This window comes from Bos grunniens, chromosome 25 (assembly GCF_055505025.1).
Source record: "Bos grunniens cultivar Pamir isolate PY7600 chromosome 25, Bosgru_T2T1.0, whole genome shotgun sequence".
NCBI classification, from domain to species: Eukaryota; Metazoa; Chordata; class Mammalia; order Artiodactyla; family Bovidae; genus Bos; species Bos grunniens.
The window spans coordinates 32,288,224-32,301,748 of record NC_141189.1 but is presented as its reverse complement, the minus strand read 5'-3'; the positions used below and the strand labels follow the sequence as shown (position 1 = coordinate 32,301,748).

The window sequence follows — 13,525 nt, the reverse complement described above, 5'->3', positions numbered from 1 at the left end:
ACCACTGGACCACCAGGGAAGTCCCTGCAATCAAAGTTATTTTTTTAAATTCCAACAAGAACCAAGCAGTTTTTGTGCTGATGGGCCATCCCTGTCCTCAAGAATAATAGTCATGAGAGCAAAACAGTAGGACAGGAGAAGCTGTCAATGGCTGATGGGGGATGAGGAATAAGGTGCCACATGGTGTGTCGGACCTTAAGAGGACAGTCCCAGGCGGAGGAGGCGTGCTATCACGAGACGGCACGAGTTTTGAAGAATGAGCATTTCAATAGGAGGAAATACCAGTTCAAAGGAAGAGGGGGGACTTCCCTGGCAGTTTGGTGATTAAGTCTCTGAGGTTCCAGTGCAGGGAGTGCAAGTTCGATCCCTGGTCAGGGAACCAGGGACCCATGTGCCATACTGTGAATGAAGTCAGCTATGAATGAAGCACTAAGGAGAGAACTCAATAAGACAATTGGTGTTGGCTGACAGCTATGCTGGGGACATGGGTTGTATGCTAAGTCGGTTTGGTCTTGTCCAACTCTTTGTGATCCCCTGGACTGTAGCCCACCAGGCTTCTCTGTCCATGGGATTCTCCAGGCAAGAGTACTGGAGTGGGTTGCTGTTTCCTCCTCCAGGGGATCTTCCCCACCCAGGGACTGAACCCACGTCTTCTATGTCTCCCGCATTGGCAGGCGGGCTCTTTACAACTAGCACCCACCTCTTAAGCTTCCCTGGTAGCTCAGACAGGAACATGGGTTACTGGCACTATATTTCCATTCCAAATCATTGGATCCACATGAGAACTGAGGCTGGAGCCTAACAGATCATAGTACAAACTCCAGGTCCATCTCTGGAGAACTGGGCAGTTTGAGGCCGAGATTCAGGGGCCCAAAACAGATTTCACAAGTCTCTGTGGATGAGTGGAAAGACTGGATTCTACAAGAGAAGTCCGTGTAGGTATCTCTTCTATATGGCAAGGTTCAGCGTCATCACCTGTACTCCAACATTCCCTTCTTTCACCAGAGATCAGAAGTCAACAGTCATGAACTTCTATAGCAAATCCAGTGCGTTGGTGTGGCCAAGTTAAGAGAAAAAAAAAAAGGGGGGGACATTGAAAATCTCTTTCACAGTAGCTTTCAGAATTTTATTTCAAGTTTGAAAATGCTGCATAAAACAAAATTGGAGTCCTAGAGATATTCAGGTTAAATATGAGGTTATACGCAGATGCTGGCCAAGAGTTCAGGCTCTTGATGTAGAACCTGACACCACATGAGGTGAATGTTCTCAGCTGCCCCTCGTGCTTCTAAGGAGCTCTGGAAGCACGAGTAGGTGGTGTACATGTTTATACCCCCAAAAATACCAAGAAGGACACCCAGAAAATCAAGCGTCATCCCAAGGAGGACAACCACGTTGTTAAAAGCTCCGATTGTGATAGCAATTCCCAGAGCCAAAGTCACGAATCCCAGGCTGGTGAGGATGAGGGAATCCCGGTAGCAAATGTAAAAAGGTTTTTGCAGCATGCTTTTTGGTCGCCTTATCTTCCAGTTATGAGGCTCAAACATGGTGAGTCTTTGCTGCTGCGGTTGCAAAAAAAAAAAAAAAGTAATGTGTTAGATATGCAAAATATTAATATTTCTCTCTATTTGAGATGACATTTTATTTAAATACAATCTAAAAATCTACTGTGAACATGACTTGTTAGACTATTTATTGGATGTAATACTCTTAGAAGATAACGTAAAGGGCTAGGTGTGGGTTTTTGTTTGTTTTGTATTTTTTGCCACCTTGTACAGCATGTGGGATCTTAGTTCCCCGTGTGTGTGTGTGCTCAGTTGCTCAGTCGTGTCTAACTCTGCGATCCCACAGACCGTAGCCTGCGGCTCCTCTGTCCATGGGATTCTCCAGGCAAGAATACTAGAGCGGGTTGCCATTTCCTCCTCCAGCTTAGTTCCCTGACCAGGGATCAAACCCAAGCCCCCTGCCTTAGGAGTACCGTGTCTTAAACACTAGACCGCAGGGAAGTCCCAAGGCTAGGTTTCAGACAGTACTTTTGTCCTCCATGAAGATCCATCAGAAGTTACCGTCTATATACCTTTTAGATGCACTTCCCAGGTGTCTCAGCAGTCAAGGATTCGCCTGCTTGAGTGCAAGAGATGCCAGTTTGATCCCTGGGTAGAGAAGATTCCCTGGAAAAGGAAATGGCAACCCCCTCCAGTATCTTGCCTGGGAAATGCCACAGACAGAGGAGCCTGGTGGGCTACAGTCCTTGGGGTCACAAGAGTTGGACACGACTTACCAACTAATGTACTGTCTTTGGGGATGGAATTACAGTAACAGGCACTGCAGATAATATCCTGGCATCCATTTTTACATCGGATTAGCTATTCATTCATGCATTCGTTTCCCAGATTTAAACAATCTTCTCAGTGACAAAGAAGTTATCAACAAACTGTTGTTAACTATACGGAAATATGAATGCGTCATGTATAATTAAGAAATACTCTAGTTTAAATTCAGCATTCAATGTTGAATTTAATGTGTCCATGCTAAATCGTTTCAGTTCTGCCCGACTCTTTGCAACCCCATGGACTGTAGCCTACCAGGCTCCTCTGTCCATGGGATTCTCCAGGTGAGAATACTGGAGTCGGTTGCCATTCCTTTCCACAGGGGATCTTCCCAACCCAGGGATCGAACCCGAGTCTCTTACATCTCCTGCATTGGCAGGCGGGTTCTTTACCACTAGTGCCACCTGGGAAGCCCATTGAGCATTGTATCAATATTTAAAAAGAAAACACACGCACACATATAGCCAACAAATAATGGCTATCCCAAGCATGGAAAAATGGCTTAGCATGACAAAAATCTCACATAACACAATACCACATTTAAAAAGTATATGAAAAAAAGCCCATATGAGTATTGCAATGCTGCTACTGCTGCTAAGTCGCTTCAGTCGTGTCTGACTCTGTGCGACCCAATGGATGGCAGCCCACCAGGCTTCCCCGTCTCTGGGATTCTCCAGGCAAGAACACTGGAGTGGGCCGCCATTTCTTTCTCCAATGCGTGAAAGTGAAAAGTGAAAGTGAAGTCACTCAGTCATTTCCGACTCTAGCAACCCCATGGACTGCTGCCTACCAGGCTCCTCCGTCCATGGGATTTTCTAGGCAAAAGTACTGGAGTGGGGTGCCATTGCCTTCTCCGGAGTATTGCAATAGGTGCCGATAAATCATTTGATTACATTTCAGAGCCATTCACGATTTTTTAAAGTACTTATCAAAATGGTAACTGAAATTTTCTTTTTTTTTTTTTTTACAAAATTTTCTTAATTCAATGCATATATCTGCAAAAAGTTAACACTTTCATGAAAGACAGTCTTGTTTTACTTACCCAGTAGTATGTAAACCTGAAAATGAGGAGGAGTTTAAAGAAATCAGCTAGCAGGCTTTCCAACCTAACTGGCGTAACCTTTGGAGAAGAGTTGAAGCCTTTCCTTTTCCTTTTAAGAGGGAGAGGAGCTTGATTAGATAATGAGAGTAATGTGAGCTTTCTGGGGATGCCATTGTTAAGCCTCAGATGAGCACTTAGTCCTACTCAGCACAGTAATTTGCCCTCTCTGGAGGGCTGTGAAGGACTTCACTAATGGGACTGGTAGTGAGTTTACTCTTGTTAGTGTTAGCACAGGGAACACCCAGGTATCTCTGAATACTCTCAAGACATTATGGGTCTATGTCACATGGATAACGTCTTCCACTGAGGAGCTAAACATGGTCCTTCTACTGTTTCGTCTTCTACTAGTTTGTTAACTACTAAGTCAGTGGTTCTCTACTCTTGATGTATATCTGACTCACTTGGAAACTCGACATAAATACAGAACCATATGTAAAATAGACAGCTAGTGGGAAGCTCCTGGATAGCACAGGATTTCATCTCAGTGCTCTGTGATGACCTGGATAGGTGGGAATAGGGGTAGGTGGAAGGGAGGCCCAAGAAAAAGAGAATATATGAATAGCTGATTTGCTTTGTTGTACAGCAGAAATTTACACAACATTGTAAAGCAATTTTGAAAGTGAAGGGAAAGTGAAAGTCACTCAGTTGTGTCTGACTCTTTGCAACCCCATGGACTGGAGCCCACCAGGCTCCTCTGTCCATGGAATTCTCCAGGCAGGAATACTGGAGTGGCGTGCCATTTTTTTCTCCAGGTGATCTTCCTGACCCAGGGATCAAACCTGGGTCTCCCACATCGAAGTCAGACTCTTTACCGTCTGAGCCACCAGGGAAGTCATTATACTCCAATAAAAATGAAAACATACCCACGGTGTCATCCCAGCTACTATATCAACACCTCTGGGGATGGTGTTTGGGCCTCAGGAGGTCCCCAGATGACTCTAATATGCAGCCAGGACTGAGAAGAGTGGTGAGAAATTTATAAACTATTTATGAGAAAGGTCACCATCAGAAATGCTATCTCCTGTATGTTACTTTAGGCCAAGTGTTTTACAGACAGAATCTTGTGAGGCAGGTATTATCATCCATATTTTACCAACAGGAAAACCAGGTACAGACAGTTAAATAATTTGCACAGAGTTTTCAGGCAGGAAGTGGCAGAATTAGGATTCAACTCGGAGTCTGTTTTCCTTCTACGGTCTCTTTGGCACCATAGAGTAGTCATAACACCTTTGGTATTTCGTAAAACCTCCCTCTCAGACCTGGGCAGGTGGAATAGATCAGAGTTTCTCAAAGAGAGTTCTCCAAGGTAGCAGCAGCACCATCACCTGGGATCTTGTTAGAAATGCAACTTCTGGAGATTCCAACCTAGACCTACCAGATTAGGAATTCTTGGGGGTGGGATCCAGCAGTCTGGCTTTCAGTAAGCCCTTCAGGAGACTCTGAAGCCCTCTCTGTTGGCTTCCCTGGTGGCTCATCGGTAAAGAACCTACCTGCCAATGCAGGAGACGTGGGTTCGATCCCTGGGTCAGGAAGATCCCCTGGAGAGGGAAATGGCAACCCATTCCAGTGTTCTTGCCTGGGAAACTCCATGGACAGGGGAGCCTGGAAGGCTACAGTCCAGGGGTTCGCAAAAGTGTTGGACATGACTGAGCAACTAAACAACAACAGCAAAGTTTAAAAATGACTGAGTCAAGGACTTCCCTGGTGGTCCAGTGGCTAAGACTCCACTCCCAGCGCAGGGGGTTGGTGTTCGATCTCTGGTTGGGGAAGTAGATACAACATGCTGCAGCTAAGAGTTCTCATGCCGCCATAAAGATCAGCGATCCTGCTTATCTTTAGTGCTGCAACTAAAACCCAATGCAGCCAAATAAATAAATAAATATTAAAAATAAAAACGGTTGTTTCAGATATTCAGTTCTGTTTGGCCATCCGCACAATGCCTGGAACTCCTCATACAAAGAAAGGAAGCCTCTGTCTTTGCATACTCCCAAGTAGACTGTACATCTATTTTATCTGATATTCCCAGTTGAAAACTACACCAAGGATAAGCAAGAATCTCAGAAGGGGCTGAGAAAGATTTCTTGATGAAGAAAGAAGATAATTTTAAAGTATTTCATTAAAAGCAGGAGTCTACTGCTTCTTCTATTACCAAATCAAACTTGGGTCTGCTTACCCACATGCAGTAAGATCTACTCACAGTGCGTCTTGGTGAAAGTGCAGTGTTTATTGCAGGCACCAAGCAGGGAGTCCAGGCAGCTAGTGCTCAAAACACCCAAACTCCCCAACGGCTTCCAAGATAAAGGAGAGGGGTTGTGGGCACATAATCAGCTCATGAACATTCTTCTGACTGGTTGGTGGTGAGGTAACTGGGGGGTCAACATCATCAACCTTCTGGTTCCAAGCTGGCTGGGGTCTATGTGCTTGTGGTCAGCAAGCAGTTAACTTCTTCCACTTGATGGGAGTTGAAATACTTGCAAAAGGCTCAAAAACATAGCTCAAAAGATAACTGGTAGCCCTTGAGGAAGAACTAAAAGTCCTTGACTTTGTTTAATTGCTAAACAAATTATTGCTAAACAACAATTGTTGTTTATTGCTAAACAACAATTATTATTGCCTTGCTTGAGTATTTCCTTTTGTATATAATGTAATTTCTACATTTTCTCACTTCTCTGATTAAATTTATCCTTTGGAACTTGGGGAAGGTCTAGGAAGCCAAAGTTTTCTGCAGACAAGAGGCAGCTGGAGGACATGGGTTGGGGGTGTGGGATAGTCTGTCCCAGGAAGGCCCCCAAAGGTCCTACTGGGTTACACCCCCAGTTCATCAGACAGAACTACTCGCTGAAACCTCATCAAATCAACAGAATCAGAAGTGCCCCTGCTCAGCCTAAACTGATGATCTTCAGCTGGATGTACACATCAGAATTAGATTCTCCTGGCAAGCAGACTTTTTAAAAAAATTTTTCATCAGGTGATTCTGTTCTGCATCTAAAAACAACAGGCTCAAATAAATTGATTTGTTGGTACAGTCTACATTTTCTCATCATGAGGTACGAGTATGCATTAACAGAGGGTAAAAATCAATGTAGTCAGGTAGCTAAGGATTTATAGAATTATGTGGCTCTTGGGGCATCATAAATCTCACTGACACCAACGATTCTATGAAGAGCTGTGATAAAAATTGCTGTATGGAGATCCTCATGGCCTCGTACTTTTTGAAAAAATAGAAAGAGGAACATCAACAGAAGAGGCAAGAAACACATTTGCACATGAACTCTGCTGCTGTGAACTCACGAATCCTGGATTTGGTCAGCCTTTCATTTCCACTGCATATGTGTTGTTTCTAGCAGATATTAAAAGTAAGACCAACAGGGACTTCCCTGGTGGTACAGTGGATGGCAGTCCACTTGCCAAGGCAGGGTACATGGGTTCGATCCCTGGTCCAGGAAGGTTCCACATGCCGCAGAGCAACGAAGCCCACGCACCTCGACCACTGAGGTCTGAGCACCTCTGATCTGCAACAAGAGGAGCCTGTGCAATGAGAAGCCCGTGCACCACAGCAATGAGTAGGCCCCACTTGCTGCAACTAGAGAAAGCTTGCTTGCAAAAATGAAGATGCAGTGCACTGCACCCCCCTCCACAAAATACCAGTGAGTGGTCTAGAAGGTTATTAGGGGATGACTCATGGTCCTACTGGAGAAGGCGATGGCACCCAACTCCAGTACTCTTGCCTGGAAAATCCCATGGATGGAGGAGCCTGGTGGGCTGCAGTCCATGGGGTCGCTAAGAGTCAGACATGACTGAGCAACTTCACTTTCACTTTTCACTTTCATGCATTGGAGAGGGAAATGGCAACCCACCCCAGTGTTCTTGCCTGGAGAATCCCAGGGACAGGTGGGTTGCCGTCTCTGGGGTCGCACAGAGTCGGACACGACTGAAGCGACTTAGCAGCAGTAGCAGCATGGTCCTACAGGTTACGAAATCCCCCTGAGGACTTCAGCCTCAACGACCAACTTTAATCCTCTTTATCATTTGCAATTTAAAGTATATCTTCTATAGCCCTTCCTTTATGTTAGCAATTATTGCACCACCCCCAAGTCATACATTGGTGGGAACTTTCATTTGAAGTCCTTTTTTTCCCCCATATCAGTTTGAATCCTGTTTTCTTCTGCCATATCCCATTTCTAAAAAATGATTTTTGATTGTGGTAAAACAGGCATAACATGAAATTTACCACTGTAACCATTTTTAAGTGGACATTCAGTGACATTAAGTACATTCAGGTTGTCAGTGCACTCTGTCCAGAGAACTTCTTGCATCTTGCAAAACTGAACTGTTTTTTAAAAAATCTCATGTGTTTAAACACTGTTTCCACTGTCCCCATCACAAATGGCTGACCTTGTCGACTTCTCTCCTTCATCTTCCAAATCTTTTCACTTTTCAATTTCTGCCCTCGTTTTCAATTTCCAAGTGTCCTTGCCTTGGTTACTGATCCTTCACACAGTGTGATTCTTGTTTCATTTTGTGATACAGCCTACTACCCCAGACCTGAGGATAGTAATTATATGTTGAAAGAAAAAAAATTGTCCTCTGTTTACTGTCTGCATTGGCTCCCTCTGCAAATTACTTTTAGCTGTTCTAGCATGAGAGAAGAATTGCTTGCAGGTCCTTGATTCTGGACTCTATCTTCCTATATCAAGGACCATTGGGTAGGGCCGTTGACTGGTGAGATTTCTAGAATGAGTAGGTGGCATGGTGAGTCCATTTCTCAATGGTGGCGGGGGGAGGGGGCACCCAGAAACATCAAACAAAGGGAAGGAAGATATTCTTTTGAGGCACTTTTCTCGTAGACACATTTGCCAGTTCCCAGCCTGGCAGCAAAGGAGAAGATATAATGAAATAGAAGGATCGCAGTATGGGTGACTGGACTTTGTGATCGTGATTTGAAGGACACTTTCTCGTGTCGTTTGCTCCAGGAGGTGTGGCTTCTTGGGTTTCTGGACTACATGGATAGGCCAGTAAAAGTGCCAGGAATATACAGGAGGGTCAGAGGGGGTGAAAAATTTGGAACCCAAAAGGGACAAGAAGAAAGTCAAGGTGCTATGGGAGGAACCTCCCTGGTGGTCCAGTGGCTGACTCCTTGCTCCCAGTGTGGGGGGCCCGGGTTCCATCCCTGCTCAGGGAACTAGATCCCACAGGCCGCAACTAAGACTTGGCACAGCCAAATAAATACATATTTTAAAAAAGAAAAATGTAAAAAACCCCACAGACTTAGAGAATGAACTTATGGTTGCCAAGGGGAAGGGATGTTTAGGGAGTTTGGGATCGACATGAACACACTACTGTATCTTAAATGGATAACCAACAAGTTACTATTGTAACACGTACCACCTACTGCAGAGTACCTGGCACTGGGCTCCATGTTATGGAGCATCCTGGGTGGGAGGGGAGTTTGGGGGAGAATGGATACATGTACATGTGTGGCTGGGTCCCTTTGCTCTTCACCAGAAACTATCACAACATTGTTAATCAGCTATACCCCAACACAAAATATAATTTATTTTTTTAATAAAATGTTAAGCTAAAAGAAAAAAAAAAAAACGGGGCTGTGTGTTTAGAGGATGCAGGGTCTTGAGGAGGGCTGTGAGCTAGGCACCTGTGGGCCTGGAAGGGTCTGCTCTGTGCATGTTAAAGTCCACAGGAATTGATGTGAAGAGAGAGTGAGAAGCAGCAACCGGATCTTAGTGATGGGTGGAAGGGAGCAAGAAGGTTGGTAGTCATGGCAACAGGGAGGCGAAACCTGGTTCCTTCATTTGACGTGAATTCGAAAGAACAAGGATTTCTGCAGAAAGATTTCATAGAGGCAAGAACATTCCAAAAATCAGATAGTAAGCTTTTTAAAAGCCAGAGTTTATTTCTTTTTAAAACAATGCTCAAGGGATTTTTTTAAACTGTCCAAAGGCACAAAGGTATTTGGGGTTTAACATCAACTTATAAATCAGGTGCTTGTGGTTGGTGCTCCCATTTCAAAATTGCTATTTCTAAGCTTCTGGGGGTTTCTAAGGTTTGATAATTCTTCTAGGCTTAAAGGTGAATTTTCTGGGTTTTGACAAGCTTCAGACAAGGCAAAGATTGCAGGAATGACAATAGAAACAGTTCCAGAAATAGCCATCATCATTGCTAGACGAAAAGGTATCTGATCAGCAAAGAAAGCCACTGCAGAGAGTTCCAGGAACAAAGTGATTACTCCAAAATAAAAAAGCCAGATGCATTTGTATAAACTCTGTAGTCTCAGCAGCTAGCTCCTCAGGTTATGAGCTTGAAAAGTTGGGATCATGACGATCTTATCTGCAGAGGTTAGAAGAGAAAAATGAGGTCAAATAAATCAGAGGTTGACTGGGAACCCATCTTTCCATTTGCCATGACATTGCTTTTAGACAAAGTTTTTTTTTTTTTTTTTCAATTTTATTTTTGCTTTTAGACAAAGTTTTGAATTCTATTCACTCTAAGTTGTAATGTGTCCTGATGGACTGAAACAAAGGGCTAGGGTCTAGGATGACCAAGGAAGGTTGCCAGGAAACATAAGTATGTTAATTTCCTTTAAATGCTTATTTCAATAACTTTAATGAAACTATCACAAACTTCTGGAACATTTCCACAGAGCACTGGGGCATAGCTCATAGTCCTGAGGTTTGCTTGGGGACGAGAAGAGACTCAAGATCTCATTTTAAGGAAGTGTCAGAATTACTTAAATGCATCATTTAAAATTGTTATACTAGTTTCAGTATGGGTGATACAGATCACAAAGCAAAACCCCTATTAATTTAGGTTTAATGGAGTAGAGGCAGAAAGCAAGGTGTACTTTAGACAAATGCTATCAAAGGTAATTTGAACTCTTGCATGCATGTGTGAGTGCTCAGTCGCTTCAGTCACGTCCTACTCTTCACGACCCTTTGGACTGTAGCCTGCCAGCCTCCTCTGCCCATGGGATTCTCCAGGTAAGAATACTTCAGTGTGTTTCCACACCCTCCTGAACTCTTGCATAGGGTCCCTTATATACACAAAACATTGACAATGAAGAAAGAAAACCAGTAGAAAAACAGACGGTATAACAAGAAACTGTGGAATTGCAATGGCTGGTGAACTTGAAAAGGTATCCCTGACCTCACTTAGAAATAAGAAAAAGAGAGTCTTTAATGACTTTCAGACACATCGCTGCTTTTATAAATAAATAGAGGTGATGGTGGGGTTTACCTGGTATGAAATGCAGCTTTTTCACAACAGAAACCAGCAAACACACCTCAAGATGAGATGCTAAGCACAGCAATTTCTGTTTCTTTTATAGGAGACAGGATCCTGATTGGGTAACTGCAATAACATGGATTCTATGGAAAGCCTTTTTCACGCATCAGCTTAGCTGTCTCCCAATTGAGCCAATGATATAAGATGCTGGGGTCTGAGAAAGCTTCTTAAAGGAGAGATTGATGACAAACACTTGCTCTATGGTTTGTTATTGTTGTTTAGTCCCTAAGTTGTGTCTGACTCTTTGAGACCCCGTGGACTGTAGCCCACCTGCCTCCTCTGTCCATGGGATTTCCCAAGCAAGAATACTGAAGTGGGTTGCCATGCCCTTCTCTGGGGAATCTTCCCGGCCCAGGGATCGAACCCACGTCTTCTGCATTGGCAGGCAGATTCTTTATCACTGAGCCAGCAGGGAAGCCCTTGCTATGTGGTAGTTAAGAATAATGTGTCTTGGAAAAAACCTAGGAAATGATCATTTGTTCTCCCCCGGCTATTAATGGTGGTTGTTTCATTTGGCTTCGCCTGATGGTTTGGACTTCCTTCCCAGATGACAGTAGTGGTAAAGAACCTGCTTGACAATGCAGGAGCTGTGGGTTCAGTCTCTGGGTCAAGAAGACTCCCTGGAGGAGGGCATGGAAAACCACTGCAGTATTCTTGCCCAGAGAATCCCACAGACTGAGGAGCCTGGTGGGCTGCAGTCCACAGGTTTGCACAGACTCAGACATGACTGAAGTGATTTAGCACGCATGCACCACAATGATGGTTTCTGTCAAGTTGAGGAAAGTGTCCTTGTCAGCTGCAACCCGCCTTATACCAGTTTTTCCCAACCACCACTGGGCTTGAAAAACCCCAGGGCACTTGTTGAAAGCACACTTCTGCAGATCCTTTCTTGAAGGACCAGTCTTCCACAAGCACCTCTGGGGAATCATAACACCATTACCAAACCAGGCACAGCAAGCCAAACACTGAGGTGCCGAGGCTTTGCCAAGGGAGGCGACAAACTAGAGAGAGGAGAACGAGTCTCAGATCCACCTCCCCAAAGCTGAAGGGGGTTGGGATAGTTGTAAGATAAGCAGGATGGAATTGGGCATGAGGGAAAAGTGATTGGAGGTAGAGGGAAAGGTGAGGTAACTCTAAGTTCCTGTGTAACAACTGAGCCATGCGAAGCTGGGCAGGTATGCAGCTAAAGAGAGGAGACAGAAAGAAAGGGAAATAACTGATCCAGCGTGGCCAGGGAAGGCAGTTTACAAGCAGAGGGGTGTTAGCCAGCTGCTCCCTGATCTGTCGCTCTGCAGGACAGACCCAAGAATTCCTGTTAGGGCTTCCGTGGTGGTCCAGTGGTTAATAATCTGCCCAGCAATGCAGGGTTCAATCCCTGGTCCGGGAAGATCTCACATGCCACGGGGCAACTAAGCCCGTGCACCACAACTGCTGAGCCCGAGCACGCTAGAGCCCGTGCTCTGCAAGAAGAGAAGCCCTCATGCCACAAGGAAGAGTGGCCCCCGATCGCTGCTGCAACTAGAGAAAGCCCTCACACTGCCACAAAGTTCCAGTGCAGCCCAAAAGAAACATTTTTTAAAAAGCATCCCTGTTTATTGCAGCACTATGCATGACAGCCAAAACATAGAAACAAGCTAAGTGTCCATCAACAGATGAACAGATAAAGATATGGTGTGTACACAATGGAATACTACTCAGCCATGAAAAAAGAATGAAATCATGCCATTTGCAGCAACATGGATGATCTAGAGATCGTCATACTAAGTGAAGTAAGTCACAAAGAGAAAGACAAGTATCATATGATTTCACTTATATGTGGAATCTGAAATATGACACAGATGGTCATACTTAAATATGACCCTGGTGGTCCAGTGGTTAAGACTCTGCTCTCAATGCAGGGGCACTGGTTGGATCCCTGGTTGAGGAAGATTCCGCATGCCATGTGGTCTGGCCAATAAAATTTTAAATTAAGAAGTTTTTACATATATAAAAATCAAAATGTGACACAAATGAATTTATCTATGAAACAGAAACAGATTCATAGACATAGAATAGACCTGTGGTTGCCAAGGGGGAAGGCGTTGGAGGTGGGATGGATTGAGAGTTTGGGATTAGCAGATGCAAACTATCATATAGAGAATGGATAAACAGTGAGGTCCTACTGCATAGCACAGGGAAATACATTCAGTATTCTGTGATAACCCATAATGGAAAATAATATGAAAAAGAAAGTGTATATGTGTATGTACATGCATGTATAACTGCCTGCTGTATATCAGAAATTAACACATTGTTAAATCAATTATGTTTCAATAAAATAAAATTTTTTAAAAATCGTGCTCTCAGTTAACAAGAGATGACAGAGGGGTATGGAAGGAAGGGAAGCCAAGAGTCCAGTTCAAAGGCAATTTCAGTGACATTTTTTTGTAAGATGTTACTGACTCGATGGACGTGAGTTTGAGTGAACCCCGGGAGTTGGTGATGGACAGGGAGGCCTGGCGTGCTGCGATTCATGGGGTCGAAAAGAGTCGGACATGACTGAGCGACTGAACTGAACTGAACTTATACATTATCTAGGATTTTTTTTTTTTAAGTAGGATGCCTATATTATCATCTATGGTGGGCCGTATGGCTGTCCAGCAAATTTAACAATTTGATGGGTTTTGATTAAAAAGCAACACATATGTTCTTTGGGAGACTTTGAAAAAAATAAGAAAGATCCAAATAGAAGTATTCCACCACCCAGAACCAATTCCCATTAACAATGGCTTCCACTGTGTTTAGTTTTTTGAGGCAT

General features: G+C 44.0%; 2 long non-coding RNA genes across 4 annotated transcripts; both read right to left on the bottom strand.

Moving 5' to 3' along the window:
• Window positions 1-1,112: 1,112 nt before the first annotated feature.
• LOC147345406 (uncharacterized) lies at window positions 1,113-5,645 on the bottom strand. Of its 3 annotated transcripts, none has more exons than XR_015154736.1 (3): window positions 5,627-5,645; window positions 3,370-3,478; window positions 1,113-1,559 (listed from the first exon to the last, which is right to left on the bottom strand). It is a non-coding gene; the product is annotated as an uncharacterized LOC147345406 (long non-coding RNA). The 3 variants fall into 3 exon arrangements; XR_015154737.1 differs by lacking the exon at window positions 5,627-5,645 and adding an exon at window positions 4,293-4,311; XR_015154735.1 differs by lacking the exon at window positions 5,627-5,645 and having other exon boundaries at window positions 3,370-3,955.
• Window positions 5,646-9,317: 3,672 nt separating this feature from the next.
• Window positions 9,318-10,803, bottom strand: LOC147345405 (uncharacterized). Its single transcript, XR_015154734.1, has 2 exons — window positions 10,681-10,803; window positions 9,318-9,774 (listed from the first exon to the last, which is right to left on the bottom strand). It is a non-coding gene; the product is annotated as an uncharacterized LOC147345405 (long non-coding RNA).
• Between the last annotated feature and the right edge of the window lie 2,722 nt (window positions 10,804-13,525).